This window comes from Ursus arctos, unplaced genomic scaffold (genome assembly GCF_023065955.2).
Source record: "Ursus arctos isolate Adak ecotype North America unplaced genomic scaffold, UrsArc2.0 scaffold_8, whole genome shotgun sequence".
Lineage (NCBI taxonomy): Eukaryota > Metazoa > Chordata > Mammalia > Carnivora > Ursidae > Ursus > Ursus arctos.
Window position 1 is genome coordinate 35,996,132 of NW_026623100.1, and position 8,524 is coordinate 36,004,655.

General features: G+C 44.0%; 1 protein-coding gene across 1 annotated transcript in view; it reads right to left on the minus strand.

Moving 5' to 3' along the window:
- The window catches only part of PAIP2B (poly(A) binding protein interacting protein 2B), a 32,667-nt gene extending 32,223 nt beyond the window's left edge, over positions 1-444 (minus strand). The window contains exon 1 of the mRNA XM_026483310.4: positions 241-444. The gene's annotated coding sequence lies outside the window, so the exon portion shown is untranslated. The remainder of the gene's footprint in view (positions 1-240) is intronic.
- Positions 445-8,524: the final 8,080 nt, after the last annotated feature.

Sequence of the window (8,524 nt, forward strand, 5' to 3'; positions counted from 1 at the left end):
AAAGGGACTAAGACCCCCTGACGCCCGCGAGAGGCAGAGAGTAACCCCAGCGAACGCCCCTTCTCGCCGATGGCCACAACGTGGACCGCCGGCTTACCCTCACCACAGGAGCTCGGACAGGCGCGCGTCGCCCCTCACAGCCCCGACGGCTGCGCAAAGGGACGCGCAGGGCGCCCCCAGAGCCAGCAGAGCGGCGCTTCCCGCGAGTCCCCTCCCCATCAGCCGGGGTCCCGAGCCCACCTGGGCTGACCAGAAGCTCTTCCTCCAGGTCGTACTCTGCCACTCCTCCGAGAGCCTCAGCCGTCGCCACAGAAGTCACCGTCGCCAGAACAGTCTCGGCCTCCAGTACCAAAGCGTGAGCCACCGCACGGGAGAAGCGCCGCAGCCACTCGCCAGGTTACCTCTTACAGCACACTGGCTCCTTACTCCGCCCCCGAACCCAAGCCATTGGTTGCTGGGCACCGCCCCATTCGCCTATTGGACCGAAGATGATGCCGCTCAGTCACCTAGAAGGGCATGTGTGTTGCTTATTGGTCTAAATGTGAAGCAGTTCCCGCCCACTCCCTCAGAAGTTCCAGCTTCCGATTGGTATTAACATCTGTCTTTTTGCTCCCTTCGTTCTTTCTCTCAGGATAGAGCGCCTCCTTTCGGGAGACACCGGCTCTGATTGGCTGAAAGAATATTGCGCTAGTCCTGGATAGGCATTGAGCCAAGGATGCGTCCAGCCCCCACGCGGGGGAGGAGCCCAAGGCTCCGCACCTCTGGGTTTGTTTACACAGGCTCTTGCTGGAGCTTCCTTCTATTGGCTGAGCAGCGGCCCCTCCCACCGGGTTGCGCCATTCAGTCTAGCAAGGAGGGGCATGGGGGCGGGCCTCAGTGGGATTTCCCTAACTGTCCATTACTAAGGGAGGAGCTTTGAGCTAGGCTGGATGCGAGCTGGCGCCGTGCTTCACGATCGGGAAGTTGGGAGTTGGGCTCCTTGGAAGGGTTGGAAAGAAGCAGAGGGACTCTCTCACACGCCTAAAAACAAAGTTAACTTCTTGAGTGCTTTTAAATTTCCCCCTTAAATTTAGAGTGTCGCATTTTTTGTTTGCTAAGGACTTTGAATTTTATCTCTCAGGAAGTGGGGATTTCTTTATCGAAGTCTTTATACATCTTTGTCTCTCCCCACCTCTCATGCCAATTGTACACATAACACAGAGGAGAGGCTTAGTAAGTGATTACACGAGTGGATTAATTATAAAAATGAAAAGGACAGTGAAATAAAATCCGATTAAGTAGCAATAAACATGTTAAATATATACTTAATATAAATAATATAATAAAGTTAATACATAAATAAATTCATTCATTCAACAAATTTTATTGTGCATATGATATGACATTACAGGCTCTCACGTAGGCTGTGGGTATATGATATGAATAAGACAATGAAAATGTAACCATAGCACTTTTTCTCTAATGGAGGAGAGTGACAATAAACAAGTAACCAATAAATAGTAAAATGTCATGTTGTGATTATTATAAAGAAAGATAAAGCAAGGGTTAAAGAATGGTTGAAGGAATGGCTATCTTAGGTAGGATGGTCAGTTTAAGATCTGTTTGAGGAATCAGCATTGCAAAGAGATGAATAATGTGAAGAACAGGAAGGAGGATGGTAAGCAGGGCCACTACATTGCTCAACACCAGGATCACTAGTCACACAGCTTCATGTATTTCCCAGTTGTGTTATTAGGCATAATTTTAGGATTGTCTGCTCTGGTTTTAATGTGATCTGGTTAAATAATGTAAGCAGATCCTACAAGAAATACCTATCTTCTTTAGGGAAAAAAAAATCTGACCACAAAATAACTTCCCCGCCCTCCGTTGCTTCTTTTCCTAAGGTGACCTTCAGCTATCTGGTGAGAGAGGTGCTTACAGGATCTCAAAGCTTTGAAAAACAGGGTCCTCAGGTCCATATTGTTTTCTTGCACAATCAGAAATACTCTTCAAGGATGAAGATATACTACAGGATAGCAAAGGGATGTGGGGAGGTGTTGGTGGGCTCCAGTTGTTTCCCTCCATACCACTGACACTGTCTCACAACTTCATGACGGGATATCACAAAGAGAAAATCTTAAAAGTAGACAGAGAGAAAGGTACATTACATTCACAGTGGGAGGTGGGAAGATAAGAATTACAGCAGACTTCCTATCAGAAACTATGGAAGCCAAAAGACAATGAAGGAGGGACCTGGATATCTGATAATGGTATGTAGAATAAACAGGCATCCAAAGCGAGAGACAGTAGACAATAACCAGTCACAAAGTTATAGGAGATGGTGTCAGTTGGAGAGAGGAAAACAAGAGGAGTACACCAATCCTTCCTGCACATCCCATTTCTGTCATGGTGATAAATCTTCATCCTCAAAGAGTATCTCTTTTATTTTTATTGTGATAAAATCTACATAACAGAAATTTTATTATTTTTATCATCTTTAAGTATACAGTTCATTACAGTTCATAAGTACATTCGTTGCTGTGCAACCATCACCACTATCCGTCTCCAGAATGTTTTCATTATCCCAAACTGAAATTCTGTACCCAGTAAACAATAACTTGCTACCTCCCTTCCCCTACCCTCTGGAAATCACCATTCTACTTTGTGTCTCTATGAATTTGACGATTATAGGTACCTCATAAAAGCAGAATCATATAATATTTGTGCTTTTGTGTCTTGCTCATTTCATTAGGCACAATGTCTTTAAGGTTCATCCATGTTGTAGCATATAACAGAATTTCATTCTCTTTTAAAGGTGAATGGTATTCCATTGTATATACATAACATCTTTTGTTTATCCATTCATCCATCAATGAAATTTGACTTTTGTGAATAATGCTGCTATGAACATTGGTATACAACTATCTATTCAAGTCCCTCCTTTCAATTCTTTTGGGTATATACCCAGAAGCAGAATTGCTGGATCATATGGTAATTCTACGTTTAATTTTTTTGAGGAACTTCCATACTATTTTCCACAGCAGCTGTACTATCTTACATTCCCAACAACAGTACAAAAGGGTTCTAATTTCTCCACATCCTCACCAACACTTGCTATTTTCTGCTTGGTTTTGTGTGCATGTGTGTGTGTGTGTGTGTGTGTGTGCGTGTTTTGGTAATACCTGCTCTAATGGGTGTGGAGTGGTATCTTGTATATTTGGTTTGCACTGTCTCAATTATTGGTAATGTTGAATATCTTTTCATATGCTTTTCAGATTCGTTGGAGAAATGTCTATCCAAGTCCTTTGCACATTTTTTAATGGAGTTTTTTTTGTTTTTGAGTTTTAGAAGTTCTGTACATATTCTGGGTATTAATCCCTTATTAGATATAAGATTTGTAGACATTTTCTTCCATCCTGTGGGTTGCCTTTTTTTCTCTGTTGCTAGTGTCCCTTGATGCTCAGAAAGTATTTCTCTTTGTGCCAGGTCTGGATGACCAAGTGGCTGATTAAAAACCAGAGATCTATTAATTAAAAAGGGGAGAATGGGGGGGGCACCTGGCTGGCTCAGTGAGTAGAGCATGTGACTCTTGATCTCGGGGTTGTAAGTTTGAGCCCCATGGTTTTGTTTTGTTTTGATTTGTTTTTTTTAAGGACAATGGATATAAAGGCCACAGAAAATAAAGCTGTATGATAAAGTTGAGGAAATGTCCCATAAAACAAAACGAAAAGCAAATTTGATGGAAAATAGGAGACAAAGTGTGAGAAAGTTTCCAGAAGTAGAGAATAGAGGCAAGGATATGAATTAAATGATACCAAAAATATGTGTCATAACTGAATTAACCTGAGTCCTTTAATTGAAAGAACTCAACAAGTGCCCCAAACTTTAAATTAAAAAGGTTCACACCAGTAGGAACACTTGTTAAATTTTTACTATGTGCCAGGCACTGCTTTAAGTTCTTAACATGGATTAATCCATTTAATCTTCAAAACAGCATGAGTACTGTTATTATCCCCCTTTTACAAACAGATAAACTGAAGTAAAAAAGATTATGTAATTAACCTAATCGTTCAGCTAGTTAGTGGTAGAGCTGCATTGTGGTCCCTCTGCAGATGAGGAACGATTTGAATGTAAATACTGATGACACCGCACATGTACCAAGAGGGCATTAATAGATTTATTATGATTATAATGAGGTCTTTCATGCCTCAGGCTCCCACGCAGGGCAGAATATGTCTTGAGAGACTCAGGAGGGGCAAATGACTTCGGCTTTAATTGTGGTTAGTGAGTAGTGCTGTGGTAAGGGTTTTCACGTACAAGCTGGTGGCTCGCATGACCTGAACTTCCCAAAGGAGGAAGTATGGGCTTATTGCTTTGCCTACATGTGAGGCAAGAGGAGAAGAGAGAGGCGTGGGGATCAAAAACTACACAGTCAGGGGCGCCTGGGTAGCGCAGTCGTTAAGCGTCTGCCTTCGGCTCAGGGCGTGATCCCGGCACTCCGGGATCGAGTCCCACATCGGGCTCCTCCGCTATGAGCCTGCTTCTTCCTCTCCCACTCCCCCTGCTTGTGTTCCCTCTCTCGCTGGCTGTCTCTCTGTCACATAAATAAATAAAATATTTAAAAAAAAAAAAAACTACACAGTCAAATGTAAAAAATGGAGACAGATTCTCTATTACAGTCAAATGCAAGTCAAAGCATTTTTGCAAAGTGGTGAGGATAAGGAGATGATCCTAAAAGTTTCCAGAGAGAAACAGGTCACACACATAATATTAGGAATTAAGAAAATCAGATTTTCCATAGAAAACACAGGAGGACAGAGCCACAGGAGCAATACCTTCAAAATTTGAGAGAAACTATTTCTAACCTAGATGTCTTAGTCTTTTGGGGCTACAATAACAAAATAGACCAGATGGTTTAAAAACAACAGAAATCTATTGTTTGCAGCTCTGATGGCTGGGAAGTCCAAGATCAAGGTGCTGGCAGATCCAGTATCCGGTGAAAGCCATCTTCCTGGTTCACAGATGGCCATCTTTCCACTATAACCTCACATGGCAGAAGGGGTGAGGGATCTCTCTAGGACCTCTTTCAAAATGGCACTAATCTCATTCATGAGGTCTTCACCCTTATGACCTCCCAAAGGCCCCACCTCCCAGCACCATCACACTGGGGATTAAGTTTCAACAAGAATTTTGGGGGGACACAGGTCTATGGCACTAGAAGCTGTACCCAGCTATACCACCAATTAAGTGTGAGGGTGGAATAAACACATTTGCACAGAATCAAGTTCTCAACAAATTCACCTCTCAGGTATCCTTTATCAGGACCTATTGGAGGATTTGCACCAACACAATTAGAAAGTAAATCAAGAATGAAGGGGACACAATTCTATCCCAGTTGAGGCGGGGATGAAAAAGGAATGAAGGAGGAAGACACAGAATTAAGGAAAGCAGGTCCAACAGAAGAGAAGAGGGAAGGGAATCCCCAGAATACCAATGAAGGGACAATGTGCAGCAAGCCTCGAGGGCAACGTGATTGCAGTGGAGAGAGCTCCGGACTCTAGCAGTGATGTCTCCCAGAAAAAATGGCAGTGGATATGTCACCTATATGTATGGCCATATTGACAGGCAATTTTATAGCTGGGAGAGTTAGTGATTAATCACAGAAGACTCAGAGAGAATTAAAAGCTCCAGGAAAAAACAAAAGAAAAAGGACACGATCATACTACTCCCGGAAGATTAGCTACAAACAATAAGAGCAAATATACATATCGCACTATATGTCCGGCGCTGTTCTAAATGTTTTACATGTATTAACTCATTTAATCCTCACAGCAACTCATTGTGTAGATAAGAAATCTTTGGCAAAGAGGTCACACAGTATATTTTCGTTTCCTCTTGTTACTTCAGCAAATACCACAATTGCATAAAACAACACAAACTTACTATCTTACAGTCCTGGAGGCCAGAAGTTCCAAAATGAGTTTCAATGATCTAAAGTCAAAGTGTCTGTCTGCAGGCCTGCGACCATCTATCTGGAGGCTGTCAGGGAGAACCCTCTTCCTTGCCCTTCTAGAGGCCCTTCTTGTGGCCCTCCTCCATCTTCAAAGCAAGCAACCAAGCATCTTCTCTCCCTGACTTCTGCTTCCATTCTTCCATCGTCTCTCTCTGACTCTGATTCCCCTGCTTTCCTCTTAAGAGAACTCTGGTGATTACACTGGGCCCACCTGGTGGTCCAAGATAATCTCTCCACTTCAAAATCCTTCACTTAGTCACTTCTGCAAAGTCCCCTTTACCGGTAATGTAAGGTAACATACCCATAGGTTCTAGAGATTAGCGTGTGGGCATCTTTGAAGAGACATTATTAAGCTTATCACACACAGCTAGCAGCGAAGCCAGCATTCAAATCTGGGTAATCTATATCTGAGTTCTTACTCTTAAGCATCGTGCTCTGCTGCCTATGACAATATTTACATAGTCATAATCATGGTAACACTAAATAATGGATTTAACAAAATTTGGGATATAAACACACTGGGAGGGCAGGGAGCAGGAAAGTATGTAGGGAGTAGCATAATTGAGGTAATTCCCCATATTTCACAGCAGGAATGTGATAGACTAAGTAGTCTGAGACTAAAAAAAAAATCTAAGAATAAACATATAACCAAATTATTAATACATGAGGATATATATAAATGAAATATGTACACACACACACACACAATTGGTAAAAATGTTGAAAAAGGTTATTGCAAGGGCCGAGGAAGAGGCTGGTGATTTTTGTTAAAAGCTTGGTTTTTTAAAAAAGCCTGATAAAACCAGCTGATTTTGTAAAACATGTGTAGGCATAGCTTTGATTGCAGACATTTAATTAGAAAGCCCTAAGGTGTGAATATGGGAACCCTGTCCATGGAGTTTCTATTTGCAGCGCCCTCCTCTCATGTTCCCCAGCACCCTGACCTTGTCTCGGGATCTTGTTACTTGCCTCTGGCTCCTCGCATGATGACTACACTGGCTGAGTTCCTCAGTGTTGGCACACATCCTTGGACACAGCTTTGGTATTTGTCCTCCAGCTGCAAGTCTGGGACTCTGGGTGTCTAAACCTCTGCTGTCAGAGGGGGTCCAGACAAGGGCTAACGCCAGATTAGTCAGATCAGGCTTTGGTGGGTTCCAGGCCTATTATGTGGGCAGGGCACCTCCTGCCCATGTTTATGTGACCTGGAGCCAGAAAGCAGAGATCAGAATCAGGGGCAAAAGTAGACATCATATACCAGGGAGTTCATTCTAGGGACAATGCAGAGTAGGAGCCAGGCGGTAGAGCCAATGTGGAATGAGTGCACATGGGTGAAGGAATGGAAGTTTCTTCCAACAACAAGGAGTGACAGAGGGAACCGAGGCACTGGAGTGGGCTCTGACTAGGGGTGAAAAGCAAATGGGCCATAACAGGTGGGTCCTCACTGACGAACACATTGGCTGTGGAGGTACAGAGAGGGGCTAATATGGAAAATGTCCGATAGGAGTTGGGGTCAGAAACACATACAGGAGCACTGGGAGGATGCATTAAGTCCTCGGGATTCCCAGGCACTTCTTGACGTCAGGGTGAGTCTCCTACAGCGGTAATGAGCAGGATGTCAACTTTGATTCTGTACTTTGTAGACCACATTCAGGGCTAGGTAGAGCTAGTCAAGGAGCACGGTGACAGAGCCTCAACCTGAGCCCATGCTCCCTGCACTTCAGGGAAAGAGTGCCTAGCTGACAGTTTGGCTGTCTGGAGTGTATGAGGTTGAAAACTCAGAACGTTAAACGAGGCAGCCTGCCTGGTGCGAACAGAACTTTTCTGCACCGTGGCAGCTGCCCACAGGCTGTGACAGGATGGGTGTCCTACCCTCAGATGGAAACAGTGCTTAAAAGCTGATTTTAGGCTGGAATTCCCATTCCCTGGGATAACATTTGACCTGCATGGGGTCATCTTCCGTGAGAAATGGGCACAGGGTTAAGGTACTAGACCCAACGTTCCTCTGGGATATAGTTGCCTCCGTAACTTTGCTATAAGCTAAGAATCTAGAGACTATAAAATATCAGACTGGCTCAGATAAGGTTAGATAAACAAAGCCTACAGCCTCTGGATTGTAAAGCAACTCCCAGGAATCTACCAAATCACCTTGCCTTCTGAATGAGTCAAATGTGGTGCTTTGGGAGTACGAAAGGAGTAAATGAGCATTCGTAATATTCAATCCAGATATGGTGATGAGCTATTGGAGGTCTCAGTAATCCTAGTAGTTCTTTACAAAGGTCGCTGGGGTCTCAGTGGGGAATTGGTGTTGTGGTTGGTGAGAAGAGCTTCAGCTTCAGGCCAAAAGAGGGATTGCAGCTGCTTGGCGAGAATGCAGGCTGAACACCTGTTCATCTGAACACTTGTACTAGGGAGACGGGGGTGATATAACAGGGCAGCTCCCCAGCCTCTCTGTAGGTGGTGTACATCCGGCTCTGGCGGCCCAAGCAATGCTGGTGGGTGGCAGGCCTGAGTCCTTCATGGGATGCTTTGCTT